Source organism: Euleptes europaea, chromosome 1 (assembly GCF_029931775.1).
Source record: "Euleptes europaea isolate rEulEur1 chromosome 1, rEulEur1.hap1, whole genome shotgun sequence".
NCBI lineage: Eukaryota > Metazoa > Chordata > Lepidosauria > Squamata > Sphaerodactylidae > Euleptes > Euleptes europaea.
The window spans coordinates 139,258,888-139,284,580 of NC_079312.1; the positions used below are offsets into that span (position 1 = coordinate 139,258,888).

Consider the following 25,693-nt stretch of genomic DNA (forward strand, 5'->3'; position numbering starts at 1 on the left):
CCAGCCAAAAAATACCTTATGTGATTGGTGAAAGAACACTGTTTTTCCTTACCTGGATTCCTATTGGCCACTGAGCATTACTGGCCCTCCTCCCTCCTCCTCTCTAGGTTGTCTTCTGTTGCAATCCTGTTAGATTGCACCAGCTGGCGATTGGCCACAGGGGAAGCTCCAGTGAGCTTTCCTGTTGGCCACTCCAGCATGCCTGCTCCCTCCCTCCTGCTGCCCTGGAAACCAGCCATGGGGCAGGAATATGAGGAAAGGTGATAGCTCTCCTTTAAACACAACAAGGGCCACAAAACAGAGACTCAGCAGAAATTGAATAGCCAAAACCCGAAAAGCCAAATATCCATTTGGCTTTTTTGAGCATCGCCTATTCTGCTTCGGGTAGATTGCCATGTTTTGGAATTCGGTCAACCCAAAACCCGAATATTGCCGAAATGGCTAATTTCGGGTTTATTTTCGGTTCGAGTATATCGATATCCACAACCCTAAAGTGAATGGTATAAGCCATTCAGTTAGATAGAAGAAATCAAGGGATGTATTCTGGGATACCAATGAGGGAGTGTGGAGGGAGAAACCAGTGGTTAGTGGTCACTGGTTTAGTTCATATTGTGCTGCTGTTGGATTCTATGGAACAAAAGAAGTACACTGTAACCTGGAGATTCCGTCTCCATTCTCTCCTCACTCAGCAGTTCCCTCAATTGGAGCATTTCAATTCTATAGAAGAAACTAGATGAGCTATAGGCCATTTCTGCACCATTAACTTACTACAAAGTATCCTAATCTTCGATCTTATGGATTTGGCATCAAATGCAAAGTTTTTTTCCCCCTGTATGCAGCCTCTTTTCACCGTTGTATTCCTTCCGTTTCATCCTGTCCACTCCTTCACAAAAAACCCTGGGTGTTCCCCTGGGCAGCATCACGACATTCCCCTCCTTTTTTTGTTTTTTGTGTGCATGCACCAGCACTGGTGCAATGGTTCATTTTGATTGGCTGCCATTCACAACGACTTCCTTGAGCCCTGCAAAATTGTCCCCTCTGTTGCTCTTCACCTGTCTTCTTCCTGCCTTCAATGTCCCTTTTAGAAGTGCTGGCTAAACTTTTTTGCTCTTATCTCTACTGCTGATCACAAGGGAGGAGTGAGGGGTAGTGGGGGGGGGTGTCAGCCCAGAGAGGCAAGAGTCTTGCCCCCCCGGAGGCTGCACATCTTATTGAAGCCCTAACAGCTCTTTTCTCAATCACAGACCCTCTGGGGGAGTGAAAGAGGGGGCACACCCTTCCTTCCAAAGCTTGGGGCCCCCTTCTTTCTCCATCCCCTTTCCTCCTATCTTGCCTCGCAACCCGCAAGGAAGCAAAGCATTTCTGTTGCAGGGACTGTCTCTTTAATGAGAAGCATCTATCCAGCCAGCTGTGGAGAGGAGGAGACGAGGGAGTGGGCTGAGAGAGAGAAAGAGAGAGAGAGAGCAGGCGGAGGGTGTGTGTGTGCTGGGGGGGTTGTTGAGAAGAGGTATCTGTTTCCCTCCCCACCTCTTTTTTTTCTTTTTTTGTCCACACAGAAACGATCAGAAGCCTGTTTGGGTTTGCTCCCTTAACGCAGGAAACTACTTCAAACATGCACCCCCCTCCCTTCTCCTCAAGCAGTGCGTGGAAATGTGTGGAAAGTCAGAGGTGGGAGAGAAGTGAGATGGAGCAAAGGCCTAAATGGATCTCCAGTAGTCAGAAAGTGGCAGGCAGTCTCAATTGGGAGCTGTGCAGGGCCTCTGGCCCCATAGTGCAAACCTAGTGACCCTTTCCTGGGAGTAAGCCCCAAGGAATAACATGCGACTTACTTCTGAGGATACCCATTTAGGATTATTGCCTTAACACAGGAAACTGCTTCAAACATGCACCACCTCCCTTCCCCTAAAGCCCTGCATGGAAATGAAAGCACAGATTCCCCCTCTTTTCTTTCAAATCCATTGTTCTCTTTAATCAGATTACTTAGGTTGCCACCGTAAAAACAGGAGACTACTTCAAATGTGCACCCCCCTCTCTTCCCCTCAAGCAACTCTTAAAAAAAATTTGGAGCTCAGATCAGCAATAACAGAAGGAATCTATCAATCCATTGTTCTATCGCTGATCTAACCCCCTCATTTTTTTAAAAGGTGGCTTGAGGAGAAGGGGGGCACGTGTTTGAAGCAGTTCTGTGTTAAGGGGGCAATCCTAAATGAGTCTCCTCAGAAGCAAGTTCCATGGGGCTTACTCCCAGGAAAAGGCCACTAGGTATGCACTATGAGGACTGAGGCGCTGCACACCCCTCAATAGAGATTGCCGCTTTCTGACTACTGGAGATCCATTTAGCCTTTTGCCCCGCCGTGCTTCTCTCCCACCTGACTTGCTGCCTTCCAAAGACCAGCAAGCCAAAAGTGGCTGATTGTAAGCCACCCTAGAGGAAAGGGAGGGAAAAAAGTTTAGTCAAACATTCCAATGATCCTTTGGTAGTCCTAGTGCATCCCCCGCAAAAAAGTTTAAGAGCACAGAAAATGGCTGCTGGGAGGAGAGGGGAGGGGACATGTGCTACACTGTGGGTTTTGACTAATGAGGGGCGGAGACATGAATAGCATCTCCAACTTGTCCGCACCCCTGGGATAGTTATCTTTGAAACGGAGTAAGGAAATGCCTCGCAGTATAAGCGTTTGTTGATAATACAAACATTAAACGCTTAGAAAATGTTTCTGGGACTAAACAGAGAGAAAATGGTGTGGACACAAAAAGATGATGTTTCATTAAACGTTACAAATAATTAGTGCAGAAACCTCCATAGTTGGGGGAGAGTGCTGGTGATGCCACCAGCTGGGGCCAAGGTTATCCTTTTCTCTTCCTCGCTAAATAGTTTCCTAGGTTGTAGGCCATTTACTTTTTGTTTTCCCATAGACCTTTAACAGAAGGTATTGAGAATCATACAAGCCCTATCTGCACAACCTTGTCCTGTAGGTATGTAATTGGGGGAGAAGCTTAGGGTCAGTGGTAAAGCTCATTTGTGCGGCATTCAGAAGGTTCTAGGTTCAATCCCCGGTATCTCCAGTTAAAAGGATCAGGTAGTGGATGATGTGAAAGACCCCTGTTTGAGACCTTGCCAGGCTGCTGTCAGTCAGAGTAGACCTATGGTGTGACTCAATATAAGGCAGTTTCATGGGTTAGTCAGTCTATTGTCCTATTTAATATTTGCTAAGGAGGAGTAAGAGGTTTCCCCTATCTATGGCCCTTTTCTCTGTGGCAGGAAGAACTGGTAACATATTGTATCAGAGATTTACTCAGTTACAGTTCCCTTGACGTATCTTAGGGCCCAAGACTTACATATAACAAACGTTGGGAATCAGTTATTTAAGTTGTCCTTCATCAACTGATTCTTTACTCTAAACCAGTGGTTCTCAACCTTTTTCCAACCGTGGCCCCCTTCCGACCTTGCTTCCTTCCTGTGTCCCCCTGTCCTACCGGTAGAAAGGTAGCTATTTAAATGTTTTGTTTGTAAATAGCCAAGGAACGAAGAAGCATAAACAGCCACACAAAATGCACACAGCAATTTTCACCTGTGGCCCCCTTGGAATATGGCCCCAGGTTGAGAACCACTGCTCTAAACAACTCCCAACTATTCTCCTGTAATTTCTAGGGTTGCCAATTGCCAGGTAGTCTGGATAAACAATATAACCTGTGCTGAGACTAACGTAGTTTCAACAACAACAGCACGAGGGCTCACAATACTTAAGCAAGCTATTTCTAAGGAGTAACAGAGTTTAATAAACCAAACAAAGATACAAATACAACAAACAAATATATAGCAGTGCAGCTAAATCTGTCCCAACCGGGAACTACGAAGCAGTCCAAGGTACGTGGAACAAGAAACCGTAACGAGGAGATCCACTCCTTTCAGAAATCCTTTCAGTTTCCAAATAAAGTTCAGCCAAAACGAAAGGTAGCAAATAAGGTCCAAGCTACAAAATGGGTTACCTCACCCAGACGGTTCCAAAAACAAACGGGAGAAAGGTAGTAGAAATAATCCAGGCGGCAAAAAAATCCAAGCGGCAAAATCCAAGCGGCAAGACGATACCTCTAGATGGGTAATCGTTTCGCAAAAGTATTGCTTCTTCAGTTGAACTTTTCATATGTTATAGAGCATTGTCTTGGGGCAGGTTGCCTCTGAAAAATACATACAAACATGTTTTTCCATGTTTGAAATGATGTTTGTATAGCTTCTAGTTATGTATGTATTTTTCAGAGGCAACCTGCCCCCAGACAATGTTTTATAACGTATGAAAAGACTCACTGAACCGAATCGACAGCCCTATTGGATACTCCAGATTATCCATTGGGGTCTTACATCAGTATAAATTTGTAAATGTAGCTAATGATCTTTCTTTCTTTCTTTCTTTCTTTCTTTCTTTCTTTCTTTCTTTCTTTCTTTCTTTCTTTCTTTCTTTCTTTCTTTCTTTCTTTCTTTCTTTCTTTCTTTCTTTCTTCCTTCCTTCCTTCCTTCCTTCTGTAATTTAGATTTCTTTCAATCTGCTGATAATGTGACCTTAATTTACAATTGTCAGTGACCCTGTCTTCTGTTTCCATGAGATGAAACACCAGAAAACAAAGTACTACACAGAGGATAATCAAAGCAGCTACACACTTTAAAGGCTGGACCTGGTGTTAGGAAGCATAGTAAATCCATGCAGATATAGGCATTGTTGATTGTCTCCAAAAGCCAGAGGGGAAAATTGTAAAACTTACAAATGTTTTACAGTGCACATATCATATGGTATGATTCTTAAGGAGATCCAGCATGATGTAGTGGTTAAGAGCGGCGGACTCTAATCTGGTGAACTGGATTGGTTTCCCCACTCCTCCACATGAAACCTGCTGAGTGACCTTGGGCTAGTCACAGTTCTCTCTGAACTCTCTTAGCCCCACCTACCTCACAAGTGGTCTGTTGTGGGGAGAGGAAGGGAAGGCCAGTTTGAGACTCCTTAAAATGGTAGAAAAAATCAGGGTATAAAAACAACTCTTCTTCTTCTACTTCTTCTTCTTCTTCTTCTTCTTCTGCTGCTGCTGCTGCTGCTGCTGCTGCTGCTGCTACAGATATCAGTCATAATCCATCACCGGCTTAAGTGTGAAAGTTTATGTGCCCTTAATTCTACCTTAGACTGGGGCCATGTTTGTTTTTTGCCATCAAGTCACAGCAGACTTATGGCGACCCCGGTGGGGTTTTCAAGGCAAGAGACGTTCAGAGGTGGTTTGCCGTTGCCTGCTTCTGTGCTATGGCCCTGGTATTCCTTGGAGGTCTCCCATCCAAATACTTGCCAGGGTTGACCCTGTTTAGCTTCTGAGATCAGATGAGATCAGGCTAGCCTGGGCTATCCAGGTCAGGGGCCATGGTACTGGTTCTAAATAACTGTAAGTGGTGCTGTACTCATGGGATGGGTTTTTTTCTGCATCTACCTGTCTTCTGAAGCTTCCTGTGCCAACCAGAGAGCTCCTCCAGAGGGCTGCAGAATCTTCAGGCACAGTGTGGCATGTAGTACAGGAGTCTACAGCTCAAGTAAGATACCTGCAGCAATCACAGACCTCCCCTTGCATGAGTAGAAGTGCCTTCTGCTCGTGCAAGTGTTATTTTGGATACAGACCATTGTGTTTGCACTGTTGTAATTCAGCTCATTACTTGAACCTTGAGGTTTGAACACACCTTTCATATTTTGCTAAGAATTCCACAGGCAGAAGACCTTTTAATAGCACAGGATCTTTTTTCTATTAAGATGAGCTGGTCTTACCTAGTCCCCACCAGATTCTTCATTGTCATTCCCCAGATGCTGGTTAATTTCCAACATCTTGTGCCTGACTTAGTGATCTAAGATCATTGACTCAGAAAACAGGAAAGGTCAGTTGGACTAACATCCAGCCTAGAGACATTAGGCCTCACAGCCAAAACAAACAGACATTGCAAAGGATGCAACCTCCCAGAATATGATCTCTGTATCACAAGAGAGAAAAAGGCAGAGAGAGAGAGAGAGAGAGAGAGAGAGAGAGAGAGAGAGAGAGAGAGAGAGAGAGAGAGAGAGAGAGAGAGAGAGAGAATGTTTGATTTCTTAAACACACTGGCCATCATGAGGAAAAATGAAGTTATCCGTCTTGAGTGACTTCTCTGGGAAGCAGATGGTAGGAAGTGGGGGAGGAGCTGGCTGGATCAGGTTGAGAGATAGAAGGCCGGGTCAAACAGACAATTAAAAGAATATGGCAAAGGGACTGTTTTTGTTAATTAAGAGGAAAACACAATAATCCGTACAGATCCAAGACAAATAAAGCCTCTTTGTTTGGGGCAAAAGACGTTGGCTTTTAATCCTCATTGAGCAATGAGGGCCAACACTCTCTCTGTGTGCAAATGGAGGAATGTTGGCCCTCCCAACAGAACAGGTGGGAGGCAGGAGATGAATCCCAGGGCATTTAGAGTATGACTATCATTGTTATGTTTGTGCAGACAAAGGGAATGCAGGTGTTTGCCTAAGTGGAAATGCTTTGGCTGAGGCATGATGCACCTTGTAGAAAGCAAGGAAGTAGTGCTGTTCAGGTACAGTTTGGAAGCAAATAATCATTTGGGACAAGACACTGTGGATGTCAGAACAGCATGATTAAAAATCATCCCTCAAAGATGTTAAAATGTGCCAAGCATTTTATAATCTTTATCTTGTTCACCCATATATCAGTCTTGTGTTCTGGTTTGGATCCAGATTAAATTTTTCATCAGTGGAATGGAACTTTTCTGTCCCCCCACCCCATCAAGTTCACTGATCTCCATGAAGTGGTGCTTCTGTGGGGGACCCAGAGGAACAACATAAGGGGGGGTCATCTTCATCAGGAAGGGAGGGATCGGTGGAAACTGCCAATTTCATCTGGATCCAACCCTTCATTAGTAATCCCAGTTTAAAGATGGAAGTTCACAGCATCTCCAGATAACCCATAGAATTCTAGGTTCAGCAGGAACTTGAACATTCTTTTCTGTCACTTGAACCAATACATAATTTTGAAAGCATCTGGGATGAAAGGCACATCCCTAGCTTAATCAGGCTTCAACTGCAATGATTAAGTTCTCCTCTTTTTATTTATACAAATTACATGCCACTGCTCCAGAGACTTGCTTGCAGCTCACAAAATAAAACATGAAAAAACACCAAACAGCATAAAAATCTAAATATTGTCGAAGGCTTTCACGGTCAGAGTTCATTGGTTCTTGTAGGTTATCCGGGCTGTGTAACCGTGGTCTTGGAATTTTCTTTCCTGACGTTTCGCCAGCAACTGTGGCAGGCATCTTCAGAGTAGTAACACTGAAGGACAGTGTCTCTCAGTGTCAAGGGTGTAGGAAGAGTCAGAGAGGGGTTGGGTTTGAGCTGAGTATTGTCCTGCAAAAGTATTGTCCTGTAAGTATCAAGATAATGTGCTAATGAGGGTATGGTATGTTAATATGGAACCATTGTATCCTGAAGTGATCTGTTAATGTGTGTAATCCAAAACTAATCTGTATGGCTATTGTTGAATGTTGTCTTTGTCTGGAGGTTTTTCAGGGCAGGAAGCCAAGCCTTATTCATTCTTAAACTCTCCTCTTTTCTGTTAAAGTTGTGCTGATGTTTATGAATTTCAATGGCTTCTCTGTGCAATCTGACAAAATAGTTGGTAGAATTGTCCAGTCTTTCAGTGTCTTGGAATAAGACCCTGTGTCCTGTTTGTGTCAGTCCATGTTCAGCCACTGCTGATTTCTCAGGTTGGCCAAGTCTGCAGTATCTTTCATGTTCTTTTATCCTTGTTTGTATGCTGCGTTTTGTGGTCCCGATGTAAACTTCTCCACAGCTGCAAGGTATACGATATACTCCTGCAGAGGTGAGGGGGTCTCTTTTGTCTTTTGCTGATCGTAGCATTTGTTGTATTTTCTTGGTGGGTTTAAACACTGTTTGTAGGTTATGTTTTTTCAAAAGTTTCTCCATCCTATCAGTGACTCCTTTAATAAATGGCAAGAATACCTTTCCTATGGGAGACTGTTTTTCTTGAGTTTTCTGATTTTTGTTTGGTTCAATGGCCCTTCTGATTTCATTCTTGGAGTAGCCGTTTGCTAGCAGTGCGTGATTTAGATGGTTAGTTTCTTCCTTGAGAAACTGTGGTTCACAGATCCGTCTTGCACGGTCCATTAATGTTTTGATTATTCCTCTTTTCTGTCGGGGGTGGTGGTTGGAGTTTTTGTGTAAGTAGCGATCTGTGTGAGTTGGTTTCCGGTAGACCTTGTGACCTAACTGAAGGTTTGATTTACGGATGACAAGGGTATCAAGAAATGGGAGTTTACCCTCAATTTCCTTTTCCATGGTAAACTGAATGTTTGGATGGATATTATTAAGATGGTTTAGAAAGTCCATTAATTTTTCTTCACCATGGCTCCAAATGGTAAATGTATCATCTACGAACCTGAACCAGCACCTTACAAACCTACAGTCTGGTTCAGGTTCGTAGATGATACATTTACCATTTGGAGCCAGGGTGAAGAAAAATTAATGGACTTTCTAAACCATCTTAATAATATCCATCCAAACATTCAGTTTACCATGGAAAAGGAAATTGAGGGTAAACTCCCATTTCTTGATACCCTTGTCATCCGTAAATCAAACCTTCAGTTAGGTCACAAGGTCTACCGGAAACCAACTCACACAGATCGCTACTTACACAAAAACTCCAACCACCACCCCCGACAGAAAAGAGGAATAATCAAAACATTAATGGACCGTGCAAGACGGATCTGTGAACCACAGTTTCTCAAGGAAGAAACTAACCATCTAAATCACGCACTGCTAGCAAACGGCTACTCCAAGAATGAAATCAGAAGGGCCATTGAACCAAACAAAAATCAGAAAACTCAAGAAAAACAGTCTCCCATAGGAAAGGTATTCTTGCCATTTATTAAAGGAGTCACTGATAGGATGGAGAAACTTTTGAAAAAACATAACCTACAAACAGTGTTTAAACCCACCAAGAAAATACAACAAATGCTACGATCAGCAAAAGACAAAAGAGACCCCCTCACCTCTGCAGGAGTATATCGTATACCTTGCAGCTGTGGAGAAGTTTACATCGGGACCACAAAACGCAGCATACAAACAAGGATAAAAGAACATGAAAGATACTGCAGACTTGGCCAACCTGAGAAATCAGCAGTGGCTGAACATGGACTGACACAAACAGGACACAGGGTCTTATTCCAAGACACTGAAAGACTGGACAATTCTACCAACTATTTTGTCAGATTGCACAGAGAAGCCATTGAAATTCATAAACATCAGCACAACTTTAACAGAAAAGAGGAGAGTTTAAGAATGAATAAGGCTTGGCTTCCTGCCCTGAAAAACCTCCAGACAAAGACAACATTCAACAATAGCCATACAGATTAGTTTTGGATTACACACATTAACAGATCACTTCAGGATACAATGGTTCCATATTAACATACCATACCCTCATTAGCACATTATCTTGATACTTACAGGACAATACTTTTGCAGGACAATACTCAGCTCAAACCCAACCCCTCTCTGACTCTTCCTACACCCTTGACACTGAGAGACACTGTCCTTCAGTGTTACTACTCTGAAGATGCCTGCCACAGTTGCTGGCGAAACGTCAGGAAAGAAAATTCCAAGACCACGGTTACACAGCCCGGATAACCTACAAGAACCAGCATAAAAATCATTACAATTAACAAACTATTAAAAATCCAGGCAGACTATAAAAATAACTTAAAATCTTATTGACCTAAAATGAGTCTTGTAAAACAGTCCTCAGACTAGAAGCAGGCTGTAGAAACAATTTTAAAAAGACATAAGCCCCTTAATTAAAAGCTTGGGTAAAGGGAAATGTCCGTGTAAATGATCAGAACTGGCTATGCAAGCTCCACCCTCAAGTTCCTGCAACATGACTGCAATGCCATGTTTTGCTCAAGTGTGTGGTGAAGCTTGGCAGTGACTTTGATCTGAGCATTTACTTCCTTGTACAGTGACGATCAAGTCAGAAGTCTCAGTGGTTGTAAACAATACTGAGGCTCTCTCATGCCCTTCCATTTCAATTTAATTAATCTGAAGCTACTACCTTGTGTTCTATACTTATATTGCCTGATGCAGATTAGAACCACTTTCCTGCACAAATAAATATGTATTGAAAGTATGTGTTTGTGTGTGTGGGTGTGTAGGGGGGGTGTCAACTTTTTGGTCACAGGCAAGCACAATAAGATGGTGTGCTAAGAAAGAGCAGTTGGCTATTTTGGTTATGCACCCTTAGTGACTTGGATGGCTCCACTCTCAGTTGAGGTCCAGTTCATACATGAGTTGATCTCAGTAGGAGCTGTTTCAGAGTGGCTCCTTCCCATACTGCTCTGGCAACATTTATAGGCAATTATCATTTGGGTCAAGCAATTGACACAGTTATTTCCATGCCAGTAATGGATAGCTAGAGGGGACCTGGCAACCCTATCACCCTGCCTCCAGGAGCCAGCAATATAGTCTTGGGAAATAACTGTGCCAAGGGCCTAGCCCATGTGTCTTTGTTACAGATGTTGCTGGTGCAATGTAGAAAGAAGCCATGCCAAAACAGCTCCCATAAAACTTAGGCTAACACAGGAATTGGCCCATGCAGGGTTTCAGGTGCAAAAGAGGTTGCTGCTTAGAAAGATTTGAATGAAGACATGCTGAGCATGCACATGGCATATACGTTTTTAGATTTACTTTTTTAAAAAAGTACTGTGATTTTAAAGTGCGGTGTTACACACACACACACACACACACACACGAGTCTACAAACTATTAACAAGGTTACAACTCTCGCTCTGTGGACTTTGTGGATCTAGTTTGGTGGAAAAAAACACCAGGGCAGTTGTCCTGTGCACCAAATTATGCCACAATCCTCAACCCACATACTTCAGAGTAGTACTGTTGATATTAAATGATCAGACAGAAGCAGCAGAAACCAGTACAATACTCTGCAATACTCTGAAGCTCCTGGCTGGTACTTTGTAGAAACTATAACGAAATGGAGTGTCTTGAATGTGCTTCAGAAGAACAAGGCTTGGTGAATTGCATCTTTATTCCTTCTCTGCTTTAAACATTTAACTTATGCTGTAAACCTTAACGAGTGCAGTGCTAATGATGGAGTAGTTTCATAGTATGTGACTTTGTGCTGGTCTTAGGACCTCCTTGGCTTTCGAATCATGGTAGGAGCTGCAGTGCTGTTCTTGCCTCTGTTCTTGGCTGTGTCAAACCGGTTCTCAAGGCAAAGCTTGTCATAGCTTGAGAACATGGCCTAATGAATAATGAGGAGACCAGCTTGCTGGCATAATTGCTCCATGTTTATATTTGAAATGGGATAGCATGTTTCTACTTCAATTCCACCATCCCAGACCCTTTCTCTACCTCCCTCTAGAGATTAGATTTCTAAATAATCTAGGACATTAGAGAGAAATCAGTAGCTGATTAGCCATCCCACTTGACTGCAATCACACCTTTCAATATTAATTATCCACTCCTTGAGTCTGATGACATTGAGCATTGGCAGCAAAGGCTGCTCTGTGTTTTGCATCATCAGTCAGAGACAATGATTTAAAGGGACAAAATAACCTGGTAAGCAGGAAATGGGAGCTCATTTGTAAATGTGATTGGGAAACCCAATCAAAATCCCTCGTATTTATAGCCTGTGGGTAAGCTGCCCAATAACATCACTTTTCATATGAGATGCTGTGGAATGTATGGCATAATAAGCGTCGTGAATGTTTTTAGACAGAGTCCAGCTGAGGTCAGAGTAGCCAGGGTGATCTTGCAGTCCTTCTCAGCGCACCCAGCCGTGAGGCATGTGATGGCCTATTCCAGACACTCCCTGCATCATGCCGGATGTCTCAGGGTGCTTGCTGATTATCTGTACTTATCCCGAGCATCCCTCAATATTCCTGCCAACTAGTTGTGGCCTAACCAGTTTTACAACCAGGACTTCTCCATGGTGACAGCTCAGAGCAGGCGAAAAAAAAAGGGCTTCACATTGGGCCAATCTGGTGAAACTCCCCCCCCCCAAATGTGGTATATATAGACAGGGTGTGTGTGCATGTGTACATACATAATTGCAGACCCCCCCCCAATTCTAAATAAGCACTTCTCCAGCATCATAGAGGAACTAAACAGCAATGTAAGACACTTTGGTGTACAATTACATCCTCTTCACCTGGTGCTGAAAAGCAGGTTTGGAATGCCTTTCCAGAAGCTATCTGATGGTGTCACCACCACCAAAAAGGCAATGGACTGCATGTATTAATTCCTGACCCTGAAGTTGGGATAGAATTAACAAGGGGAGGGGAGAATCTGATGAATACCAATAGATGCTGTGCATCTTTGTACAAACTTCAACATCTTACCAAATGTGACTAGAAGAAATCTTGGCTAGTTTCTTTGGTCTTTCTTAATTTACTTCACACTGGACAACATTTCAAACTATTTACACTAAAAACTTAAAAATGAAAATACCTAGGGGGCCTTCCTAGGTATGCAGAAAAATATTAGCCTCTAAATTAAAAGACATTAATACTTCCCTTGGTGGCCTGATGAGGACTGAGCATGGGCTTATTGCCTTCAGAATGTTGAGAGCAGTTGAGAGCCAGTTAAAAGGCAGGGGAAAACTGAGAGGGTTGGGAGTTTTTATATACTTTGGAGAGGTACATTTCTGTGATTCCTTATAGGCCTTCAACTTGTTCTTAGAATTCAAAGATGGATTTAAACTAAATGCTTTAATTCAACAACATCTGTTCTATTTATTTATTGCTGTTTTTTTTAAATTACAAGCCCACCTTTCTTTCACACAGTGGGACTCAAGGCGCGTAACAACCCAGATGAAATAATGCCAAGAATAAAACTAAAAACCAAACAGCAAACAGCCAGGACAAAGTGGAATAAGGCATGTCCCTATTCACTGGGCTAACCGGGCTATTGTCAATATCATTCACGATGTCTCAAATGTTCTTTTAAACAATGCAGTTCAGTTTGGCATTGTGTGCCAAAAATGGGGTAAGTCACTTTATCAACCAGCAATTCATACAGATCTGTCCCATGCTCCAAAATAAGTGGACTCACAGCTCTGTTGGCTTGTAAGTCTCAGCTGTTGGTATATTGCCTGAAAACTTTAGAAATATTTTACTTTGCTATTTTAACAGCGCATTCCTGAGAGGAATGGCTGCGCTGGTTTCAGGAGGCAGCACAGCTGCACTGCCTCCAAAGGAGGTTTCGCCCCCCCCTCCGGGCCGAAACCTTTCCCTTCGCGAAAAAAACCAAGCAAACCTTCATCGAGTTGCATGGGAGATACGGCACTTAAAAATATGGCATATCTTGCAAAAATAAAAAAGGGGTGTTCCCGGCCCAAAAGGGCTTTGGAGGCTGCCTAGAGGCAGCTCCTCCCCCAGCCTGGCGCTGGAATGCCCTGGGAATGCCTTCCGGGATGCCGGAACGCCTCCTGGGACACCGGCACGGGCTTTTACGCTGGTGGGATGCTGGCAGAAGGCCCCGTTGGTGTCCTGGGGTGGTGCTGCCATGGCAGCGCCCAGCATCCGGGCCTTCCTGCTGGCGTTGGGCCCACTAATGCCAGCGTAAGTTGGCCAGACACCAGCGTGGGGGCCCCGAACGCCGGTGCAGCACCTTCCTGGCCTCCTAAGGGTATTCGCCCTTCTGGCTCAGGAATGCGCTGTAAAACCACTCCTCTGGGAAGAGGAGTTTTATCTTACTTTGGTAACACTTGCAGTGTGCAAAGGTTTTGGGAAACAGGCTGTATGCATTCTGGCTGGATTTTCATCAATCTTTAGTAAATGGACAGTTTTGTCTGTGTGTGTTATTCCGACACTATTTGAGCAGCCCCATTCATTTTGAACAAGATGTACGCATATAGCTTGGCACTTTTCAACAAGAGCCAACATCACGGAGCTTTGCTCAGACTGGGGAGCTCTAAAAACTCTTAATGCTGGTGAAGTTCCTAGAATCTTTAGAGAGGCAGAGAGACACCAGGGTTGGCATTTGTGTGACAGACCTCTATGCTCAGACAAAGGCATGGGAGACTTCTCAACTTGATTTCTAGCTAATCCGTAAAAATGTGGGACAAACATTGGAGGTAAACTGCCAAAACCATGTATTTTAAATCCCATGCCCAGGAGTCCAGATTCCTTTCCCAGCTGCTTAAGCAGCACATCTAGAGACTGGATGTAAAAAACTTCAGTCTGTTTCACCCTTCCTCGCCTTTGCATATTCAATATTGTCAACCACAGAGGAAAGGAATCACTTTTACTGGCCAAAGTGCTAATACTGAAGAGGCCTTACTGCAGAGGAGACTAAATTTGCACATGAGTCCTTTCCTATAAAGGAGAGAAATGTTTATTGGAGTTGGAAAAGACCCAATTCTGGTTCCTTCATCTTCCTCCTCTGCTTCCCTCTTTTGCTCCATTTTTTAAACAGCATCCTAATAATTTCGAAGAACTCCTATAGAGAAATAAACAAACTGCTCCAATCTTCATCAAAACTAAGTCCATGGACTAAATGGACTTTAACGATGACTGCTTTTAAGGTGGTAGTAACAAGGAGTGTATTCTCCACCCAAAATTTACTTGGCTAAATTAAGTCATAAAAACGTATGTTGATGTTAAACTGGCCAGTAGCACCTCTCTCACATTTAAAATGGGGGGTGGGGAGAGAATTCTGTTGATTCTTTAAATGGGAAATAACAAGGGGCATGTAGCAAGAAAATCTCATGTAGCTGATCTGTTCTAGAATATTCCTGAGAAGCTTGACTTGTTTATGTGCAATGTTAGGACTTGCATCTGAGCTGAGTATTGAATCCATGGGTCAACGCTATGTTAAATTCTATTATGTTCTAGATTAGACCTACATAGCTTGTGACCCATGAAGCCAAAAACAGCCTACTGGCCTACCAGGGGCTTGAAAAAATACATGCCTGGGACTGCAAAATGTTAACAGGGTTGTTTTGGCTGGTGGGTTGTGTTTGGCTTGGCATCTCCCTAGTTGTGCAGGCTTGTTCTAGACATTCTATTGTGGTTTTAACTGGATGGTTCATATTTTTAATCTGTTGGTACTGAGTGTTTTGTGGCAGGGTAGGCTGAAAAATAAAAACAAACAAAACTGTAATGTATTGCATTTTAAAAAATATTACCTGTGGTCTTCAGATTGACTGAGTACTTTGGCCTCTAAAATCACTCAAGGTTACAGACTACTAGACCAATGACACTGCTAAAGATGCAAAGAATTAAGTAAGCTTCACTGAAAGGGCTACATAGTGACTAGTTGAATGTGCGAAGTGATGAATTCAGTGCACTTTACTAAGCCTGCATCTCCAAATTCTGATATTTGTTGAGGCCCAGGAATATCTATTTCAATATTTTTTTTATCTTGCATTTCTCCCCAAAGGGACACAAAGTGGCTCACAACAACAACACAAATGTAGTATAAATCAATCAAACAAACTAACAATAAATCTTGGGCTGGTTCCACAGCTGGTTCTTCCAAGGACCCCAGCTATGTGAGTCATGGGCTAAGATCCAAAGGGCCAAACCCAACAGCTCATGCCTCTGGCCACATGCAGCCCTTATGCTGGCAGGCAGGTAGGAGACAAAAACACAGCTGTGCAGCTGGCAAGATGCTCCTCCAAAAATTTTCCTTCCTTACTGTCTATCTTAATTCAACTGGCAAACATGCCCACATAGGGTTGCCAACCTCCAGGTACTAGCTGGAGATCTCCTGCTATTACAACTGATCTCCAGCTGATAGAGGTCAGTACCATCAGTTCACCTAGAGACAATGGCCTCTTTGGCAATTGGACTTGATAGCATTGAAGTCCCTTGCCTCCCCAAACCCCGCCCTCCTCAGGCTCCGCCTCAAAAATCTCCAGGTATTTCCCAACCTGGAGCCGGCAATCCTAGTGCCACATGTTAGTTAAAGGAGGAGGAGTCTTAAGGAGAGCTGTATGGGACCTGGACACAGCAAAGAAAGGTGAATAAAGGCAGACTGTGAGGTCAGTGGGAGAGGAAAGGTGACCAGCGAGTCCCTCTGCCAGCCTTGAGAGGAAGTTGTGTCAGATATTATCTTTACCGGATAGTTAGGAAATTCTTGTACCTCCCAGTATCCAGAGCTGCTGGAAGCTTGTGTCCCCTCCCCTCACAATTAGGATACATCAAAAGGGCAAAAAGATGCGACACTAACCACCAGTCAGAGGACCAATGCTTGTTGTGAACTTGTGAACCATTCACCCCCCACCCCCCGGTCATACTTGTACAGTTAACTTGTGGTGCAAGAATGAAAAGGTCAGCCTGGCTCCAGCCAATTGCCAGAGGGCGAACAGAAGCTGTAAGCTTGTGCTCATTCTTTCCTAGCAATAATTCTCCATCATGTGTGTGTGTAAAATGCCGTCAAGTCGCAGCTGACTTATGGCGACCCCTTTTGGGGTTTTCATGGCAAGAGACTAACAGAGGTGGTTTGCCAGTGCCTTCCTCTGCACAGCAACCCTGGTATTCCTTGGTGGTCCCCCATCCAAATACTAACCAGGGCTGATCCTGCTTAGCGATGCAAACTGGATGATCACCAAAGGGTGCTGACTAAGCCCCCAAACAGCCAGCACCCTTTGACGACCTTCCAGATTGCATGTTCATGAAAAAAAGTTACATGTGGGTTTTTTTGCTGTCTTTTTCAAAGATGTAACACTTTGTATATTGAGATGACTGAAGAACTAGGAGTTCTAGGTCTCTGGACATCTCCGTTTGCAAAATGTTACATAAAACAGCAGCAAAAAACCCCAAATGTAACATTTTCCATGAACGTGCAATCCCAGGCTAGGAGTAGGGCATCATGAAACCCTCTTGAGAAATGTTGCTAGCCTTATCAAAACGCTTTTCTCTCCCCCGCCCCCAGCATTCTTCAAATGTTCTTCCTGTTCAGGCACCATCAACTTTTATTTGGGTTTTGTTTCTGGTAACATTTCAGTGGCAACTCTAAAATCAACCACTCTGGCTTTCTTAGTATGGCTATAATTGTAAAGGGAAAAAAATGTTGCCATCATTGCTGCTTTTCTTGAGGCCCAGCAGCACTAATGAATTAATTTTACTTCAGGTATGTTCATTTTTTAAAATCATACCAGGCCTTCTTTAAAGTTGAGGGGTAACCACAATTGTAATAAAATATGGCACGGTTGCATAGTTCCAGTTTTCTGATACAGAAGTAAAAAATGTCTAGAAAATTATATAGGGTTTATGGATTTTCTTTCACATTCCAGCTAGTGAGGAAAAGTGTTATCTTCAGCTTCAGTTAAAGGAACAATGAAAAATCTGCCAAGAGATACAGAACATGCCGTGCAGTATTTCTGCCCTAATGAATTAAGTTCTTAAGTTCTGATACTGTCAGGACTCACTGCTTCTTCAGAATGCTATGGGAGCTGACCTTGAGCTCCTATATCAGTAAATGGGAAAGCTGTTCAAACTTGAATTGACTGTGTAATCAATCAGGTACCGAAAATAAGGAAACGGAAAGGATGTCTTCTTGAAAGAAAAGCTCGGCTAAAGACATGGTTTTCTAGTGGACTGACTGCTGAATTTGAGCCCTGGGTTATCTAGGTGGGGGAGAAATATTTTGAATACATAAAATAAATCTGGGGTCAAATCCACATTTACCCAGAAGATCACCAGATGCATGTGCATGAATACTTCTCCTGCTGTATGTCAGGAATTGTTTCTCAGTCCCAATGTATGCCACCTGGTAGGTGGAATGGTCACTCACCAGGGATTGCTTGGGCTCGCCTGCTCTATATGGATCCATATAGCTTCCAGCTGCCCCATAAAAGCAAGAGGGAAGATGGTGCTGGCAGGCTGGTTATCAGCTCCTGTTTGGAGCTCATTAGGTGCACCTCCTTGGCCTCCTTGTTCATCCTTCTTTTTTGTTTGGTTTTCTCTGTCCTATACTCCCTCAGTTTGTAGGTAAACACTTAATCCTGCGTGGCATGATTATCTGTTCTCTAATTTGCCCTTAGTTTTCGTGATTCTTCTAGAGTCTTGACTGCAGCCCCTGGAACCAGCTATGCTTCCTATGCTCTTTGGCATGCTGAGAACTTTGCCATTAAGATGTTTGCCAGGCAAATATACCTTATTCGAATTCCCTCAATTACATAACAGGAGAGTGCTTAATTAGATCACCTTGATGCAAATTCTTCAGCACAGTATCATACTAAGAATTTGTATTCTTCCTTGCCATTGTTTTTGCCTAGCTTAAAACAAAATAATCTCATTTGCTGGAGAAGAAGCAGTATCTCTGGGGTCAGGACCATCTGGGTCATTAAATTGACCAACTAGTGCAAAGCATGGAATTACTTGCCATTCATTTCTTCTTTGCACCTGTGGGGTTGCATCCTTTAAATGATTGGCATCAGTTAGATTGAACTGCCTTTTTTGTACATGCTACTGCACATCATTGGTATCCATATAAAATGGGCAGACCTGCAAGACACAGAGAGATTCTAGGTAACAAGTCTCAATTCCCAAACCTGTTTTTTTTTTTCCATTTCAGTGTGCCCTTTTAAAGGTTGGTGGTAGTGTTTGTATTACAAATGCCAATAAAGGCTTCATATTCATAATTTGTATTCGGTTGGTGGCAGCAGTGGTACCAGATGGGGGAGGGGAGAAGTGGCAGTGACAAGGAAGTCTAATCATGTGAGAAAACAATTATAATAATGCAAAGAGACACATCCAAATTCATTCAGTGGCATCTGAACAGCCCGCCATTCTACTGGTTCCCTGATTGTCACTGACAAGTAGGACAGGAGCCAATCCTGGGTGTGTTCAAGCGTAACTGTACATCCTGGCTACTTTTCTGACATTCTAGCACAAAACTTGGAAGCATAGATAAAACTTTGGTTCTTGTAGGTTATCCGGGCTGTGTAACCGTGGTCTTGGAATTTTCTTTCCTGACGTTTCGCCAGCAGCTGTGGTAGGCATCTTCAGAGTAGTAACACTGAAGGACAGTATCTCTCAGTGTCAAGTGTGTAGGAAGAGTCAGAGAGGGGTTGGGTTTGAGCTGAGTACTGTCCTGCAGACGTAATGTGCTAATCATTGTCCTGTAAGTATCAAGATAATGTACTAATGAGAGTGTGGTATGTTAATATGGAAGCACTGTGTCCTGAAATGATCTGGTAATGTGTGAAATCCAAAGCTAATCTGCATGGCTATTGTTGACTGTAGCCTTTGTTAGTCTGGAGGTTTTTCAGGGCAGGAAGCCAAGCCTTATTCATTCTTAAACTCTCTTCTTTTCTGTTAAAGTTGTGCTGATGTTTATGAATTTCAATGGCTTCTCTGTGCAATCTGACAAAATAGTTGGTAGAATTGTCCAGTCTTTCAGTGTCTTGGAATAAGACCCTGTGTCCTGTTTGTGTCAGTCCATGTTCAGCCACTGCTGATTTCTCAGGTTTGCCAAGTCTGCAGAATCTTTCATGTTCTTTTATCCTTGTTTGTATGCTGTGTTTTGTGGTCCCGATGTAAACTTCTCCACAGCTGCAAGAAGGACACTGTCCTTCAGTGTTACTACTCTGAAGATGCCTGCCACAGCTGCTGGCGAAACGTCAGGAAAGAAAATTCCAAGACCACGGTTACACAGCCCGGATAACCTACAAGAACCAATGAACTCTGACCGTGAAAGCCTTCAACAATATATAGATAAAACTGCTCTGCTGCTGCTGTCGTAGAGAACCGTGCTGCCATGTTGACAGTGCAGTTTGCATTGGCCTTGCATAGGCAGCCTACTGCCATGAAATAGGGTTGCCAACCTCCAGGTTCTCAAAAAAGACAACACGAAGGCTCCAAATAAATGACAACTCTACATACTTTTTGTCATGTTCAACATGCTATATTGAGAAGAAAATTCATTCATTTACCGTATTTTTCGCTCCATAAGATGCACTTTTTTCCTCCTCAAAAGTGAGGGGAAATGTCTGTGCATCTTATGGAGCGAATGTGTATGAATCCGGGCCCGGGGAGAAGGGCAAAGCTGCCTAGGCAGCGCAGAGCAGTTTAACCTTCCCCCTCCCCCTGCGCTTCCCGGTCCGAGGCTCAGCTGTTGGGCGGGTTAAACTGCTCTGCGCTGCCTAGGCAGGCAGTGCAGAGCAGTTTAAATACCCCCCCCCCCGCCCGGCTTCCAGGGAGTCCGTGGAAGCCGGGCGGGGGGGGTCTTGAAAGTTCTCCGTGCTGCCATCCCAGGCAGTGCAGAGCAGTTTAAATACCCCCCCCCCCCGCCCGGCTTCCAGGGGGGGTATTTAAACTGCTCTGTGCTGCCTGGGATGGCAGCGCGGAGGAGTTTAAAGACCTCCATGCTGGGCTTCCAGGGAGTCCCTAGAAGCTGGGCTGGGGGGGGGTCTTGAAAATGCTCTGCGCTGCCTGGGATGGCAGCGTGGAGAACTTTCAAGACCCCCTGCCCGGCTTCCAGGGACTCTGCTTTAAAGCCTCCTCTAAAAACTTGTTTTTCTCCTCTAAAAACTAGGTGCGTCTTATGGTCAGGTGCGTCTTATGGAGCGAAAAATACTGTAATTCCATTCATTTAAATAAACCTTAAATTCAGTCTGTCTTTCTACTTACTGACTATATAATATACAAGTGATTATCTCATGAATATCTCAAGGTTTGGCCTTGCAGGATTTAAAACAGGGCCTTTAAAATGGAGGTTGTGAGCCACTATGAGCCTGGCCTGGCCAGGAAAGAGCAGCCTAAAAATCAATCAATCAATCAAACAAACAAACAAACAGCATCATGAATTTGAAAATTGCCTAGGGTTGCCAACCTCCAGGTACTAGCTGGAGATCTCCTGCTATTACAACTGATATCCAGCCAATAGAGATCAGTTCACCTGGAGAAAATGGCCACTTTGGCAATTGGACTCTATGGCATTTAAGTCCCTCCCCTCCCCAAACCCCACCCTCCTCAGGCTATACCCCAAAAACCTCCCGCCGGTGGCCAAGAGGGACCTGGCAACCCTAAAATTGCCCCATGCTGGCATGCTTTCAGATCAAGCTACCCACTCAGCTTTGGTACATTAATGCGGGAAACCATTCACTTTAGGAGGACGGAGTGTGGTTGGGTAGTACATTTCTCCAACCCCCCGCTCAGTTGTACTGCAAAATGCAGGGGATTTTTCTGAGCACTGTTTTTTTGTTTTTTTAATAGTTTCAGATGAGAAAGGAAAACATTGCTTTCATTCTCAGTAGAGAGGATGTAATAGGTCATCTTCTCCTATCAAGATCAGATTCCTCTCTAGTGTGTCAAACCTGGAGATTGTTATTTGCTTTTCAGAGCTGCTACATTTGGGCTTGATGTGGCAAAGGGCATGTTTTCTGAGTAAAGAAATTTTTTAGCCTTAGCCAACCTTTTCATGTAAAAGAGGTTTCCAAATGAACTCTTGACGGCCCAAACCATAGTGAGATACATTGTCAAAATAGGCTTCTGAATGGCCTCATTATTTTTTGTTTACAGAAAAGACATTTCAACCCTTTTGCAAGGGTAAACATGCATTTGGAACCCCAGGGTGTTAAGACAAGCAGCTTGGAGCATGTGTGCAATTTACATTCGGGGAAACGGAACGCCCTATCCTGTGACGCTTCTGCACTCTAAATCAGGGCTTCTTAAACTTTTTCCACTTGAGACCCCTTTTCACCCGAGATATTTTTACGCGACCCCGGGTATATAGGTATATAAAATAGGTATTCAAGTCAAACATTTACTGATAATAAATCATAAATAAATTTATTTTAAAATAATTCTTTGGTATACATATAATTTTACCATTTACTGTTGCCAAATTTTTCGCAACCCCCACATTCAGTTACGTGATCCCATATGGGGTCGTGACCCATATTTTAAGAAGCTTTTCCCTAAATAATACTCAAATCGTACAACCTATCTTTGAAAAATGCCCCATGCTGGCATGCTTTCAGATGAAGCTACAACACTGGTAAGAAAAGGAAAATCAAGTTCAGCACCATGCAGACATATCACTTGTTAGGGTCCACCTACACATTAGAAAGTCCTCACGTTTCTTGGGTTAACAATACAAGAACATTGCATGACACATGCAATGGCAGTTTTGTGCTTCTCAGATGCTCAATGGCTCTTTTCTGTTTGTGACCACGATACGCAGGGAGAAGCAGCTCACATCCTCAAACCATTCCATGCAGCTGCTGTTGGCTCTGCTGCAAAAATCATATTACTTACTGTTTCAATTGTGAAACATGTAAGTTTCACAACTGAGCTAATAGCGACTCCATGGGACAGTCTGAGGTTGCAAAAACAGCTGGGGTGGGAGGCAACAGCTGCTTCTCCCTGTGTGCTGTGGTCACAAACAGAAAAGAGCTGGGGTGCATCTGAGAGGTTCAAACATCCTATCACACATGTGCTCAAAGTCCTTGTGTTGTGCACATGGACCTGAAATGGTGAGCAGAACTTGCTGTAAGCACACTTGGTGCTGGGTTCTGCCATCCATTCAGTAGCAGCACACCTTGAGCATGTTGGAAAGCTGTGGCCCTAGCACCTGCATAAGTGCCTCCTGATGCCCTTGAGTAAGGGTGCCACCTTCTTCAGGCAGAACTCAGTAGTGGGGGCTGGAATATTTCTTGCTGCTTGTCAAAGCATCTGCTGAGTAAATCTCTGACTTCACAGTCCCTTCCACTTCTCTGCCTCATGCATCTATGGGAAGCAGACTGCGAAAGTAACAATGGTTATTTCCAAAGGTTTCTGAAGTTACTAAACATTTTTATTTTTATCAGTAGTAACTTGCATTTTTGATATGTGGGGAAGCTTTTGTGAACCCATCTTGTCACATGAAAGCTAACAGTTATCTCATGGTAACATTTCCATCTCAAAAATGGTAGTGCAACTCTGCCATTCATTCCAGATAATTATTGGTATGGTACTAATCTCTGGCTCAAGTAGCCGGCTCAAGGTTGACTCAGCCTTCCGAGGTCGGTAAAATGAGTACCCAGCTTGCTGGGGGTAAAGGGAAGATGACTGGGGAAGGCACTGGCAACCCACCCCGTAAACAAAGTCTGCCTTGTAAACGTCGGGATGTGATGTCACCCCATGGGTCAGGAATGACCCGATGTTTGCGCAGGGGACCTTTACCTTTTATTTACTAATCTCCCTAGTCCTTTAAGGTCACCCACAGTACTAGTTTTATTTTTGTCTTGCATATACAATTTACAGATGTCAGCTCAAAAACATTTCCAAAAATGTTCCTTGTCCTTCTCCAGTGAATGCTCTCACACATTTTTCAGATATGAAATGAGATCTGTCATCATGAAGATCTTGTTAAATACTCTTTATTCAGCTCACTCTTCAGAGATGGCTCATCTCTCAACTCTTACTTCTGATGAGCTGTCTCCTCGGACTAAGCTTCCTTCCTTCCTATTCAAACATGATATTCATTTTGTCTCTGCGGTCAGGGACAGACAGCCAGGTTCTGGAGCAAGTACATCAGGACATATTTTAAGTCTATGGTAGTTTCCATACCAATTGTTTCCAATATTTCATGAAACATTTTATTTTCTTGTGTCTGCACTATTTTCCCTCTGTTTGGTATTGGAAACGGTTTGCAATCATTTAATGTCCGTGTTAACTGCAAACACTTATACAACGATGTTTCCTTTTTTACCAATTCTAGGACCATTTCCCCTGAGGTGTGGACATGTTTGAGACACTATTTGTTTTTCTGCTCCCTCTGTTGAAAACACCCACTGTATTGCCCATTTCCCTCCTGTTCCCCCTCCCCTCTCGCTAACCATTTTCTGTGCTTTCAATTTGTTTAATTAAATGCAATCGGACTAGCAAAAGAATGTTGGAGCATTTGATTACACCCCCCCTTGCTTTGTGCAGGGTCATGATTAGGGTTGTGCATATCGATATACCCAAACCGAAAATAAATCCAAAATTAGCTGTTTCTGCAATATTCAGATTTTGGGTAGGCCGAATACCAAAATCAAAAATCTGCCTGAAGCCAAATAGGCAATTCCTGAAAAAGTCGAATAAATATTCAGTTTTTTCGGGTTCTGCTATTCACCTTTGCTCAGATGCACGGCTCTATGCTTTCTCACATTTTTCTAACTTTTGACTGGCTTCGTTAGGGCCCCATAGTTGGGGTCCTTTTGAGGTAGGGGTCATGGTCTGATCACATGTTGGGGGCTTGGTCTGACCAGCCATCTCCTTTCAGTGGGTTAATCTGAATCAAGCATAAGGGTTATTTAAAAGATGGTGCTCACTCAGTCCCATTCAGAGGGATATACCCTCCAACTAAATAGAACCGGCTTCAACAGCTGCTCACACCACCAGGCTTCCGAAGGAGACTTCCTCACCCATGCGGATGAGCAGTCTCCTTCAGAACAGCCCCCATGGTTAAGACTTTGTCTGGCTTCGATATCAACACCCCCAAAAACCTGGTCTGAAACTGAAGGTCACTCCGAGTAGAAGCTTTGTTTCCCTGCACTGTGATCATCTCTTGAAATCAGATTTTTGATTACTGTAATAAAGGACTGTCCATGGGATGTCATTTGCCATCAAAATGAATGTTTTCCATAACTTATTTTTCTTGCATTTAAGCCGTTTTCCTCAGTTTGGAAGCTAATTTGAACACATGAACACATGAAGGTGCCTTATACTGAATCAGACCCTTGGTCCATCAAAGTCAGTATTGTCTACTCAGACCAGCAGCGACTCTCTAGGGTCTCAGGCAGAGGTCTTTCACCCTACTTGCCTAGACTCTTTAACTGGATATGCCAGGGATTGAACCTGGGACCTTCTGCATATAAAGCAGATGCTCTACCACTGAGCCACGGCCCCTCCCCAATTTGCATGGACATCATGCTATGCACCCCAGATACGAAAGGAGCCCCCAGACTTTGAGGCACCAGCCTGCCAAATCAGCTCTTTCTGCCAGTCCTCGGCAACTCTGAACTTCTGAACCTGAAAACCGATGGACAGCTTGGCTCGCAAATTCCTGGAGGATGGGATTGACCCCTTTGTGGGCCCATAAAATTGGATCCCCTGTCCCAAAGTTCACCAAACATTGGTGTCCTTCTAAGGAGAGTCCCTTGCAGCCACACTGCAAATTTGGTGACTCTGCCTCCAAAAATGCCCCCACAGGAGCTTGGAAAAAATCCCCATAGACTATAACGGAGACTTCAGTGGCTGCACTCCTATCTTCAGGGTAGGGGACAGAGAGTGGCACTAGGAGAAGAGGTTTTGCAGTGGCACCCCTTGGTGTGTGGGGTGCCGCAGGGTGCGATCCTCTCTGCTATATTGTTTAACATCTATATGCGCCCTTTTGCCCAGCTGGTTAGCAGCTTCGGGCTGAGTTGTCATCAGTACGCTGATGGCACCCGGCTTTATCTGTTGATGGATGGCCATCCGGACTCCACCCTGGACACACTGGCCAGGTGCTTGGATGCCGTGCCTGGATGGTTGAAGAAAAGAGCGGCAGCCCTAATGAAAGAGGCTGCTGGCACCTGGCTGTGAAGAGGGGCAGATAGCCACCAAGCTGGCCTGTTAAGTAATGTTAGCCTTGGCTAGAGCGCATGTTTGCAAAAACAAAAAAGGGGGGACAAA

General features: G+C 43.8%; 1 non-coding gene across 1 annotated transcript; it reads right to left on the reverse strand.

Moving 5' to 3' along the window:
* Nucleotides 1-24,856: 24,856 nt before the first annotated feature.
* TRNAI-UAU (transfer RNA isoleucine (anticodon UAU)) lies at nucleotides 24,857-24,925 on the reverse strand. The gene has a single exon. It is a non-coding gene; the product is annotated as a tRNA-Ile (tRNA).
* Nucleotides 24,926-25,693: the final 768 nt, after the last annotated feature.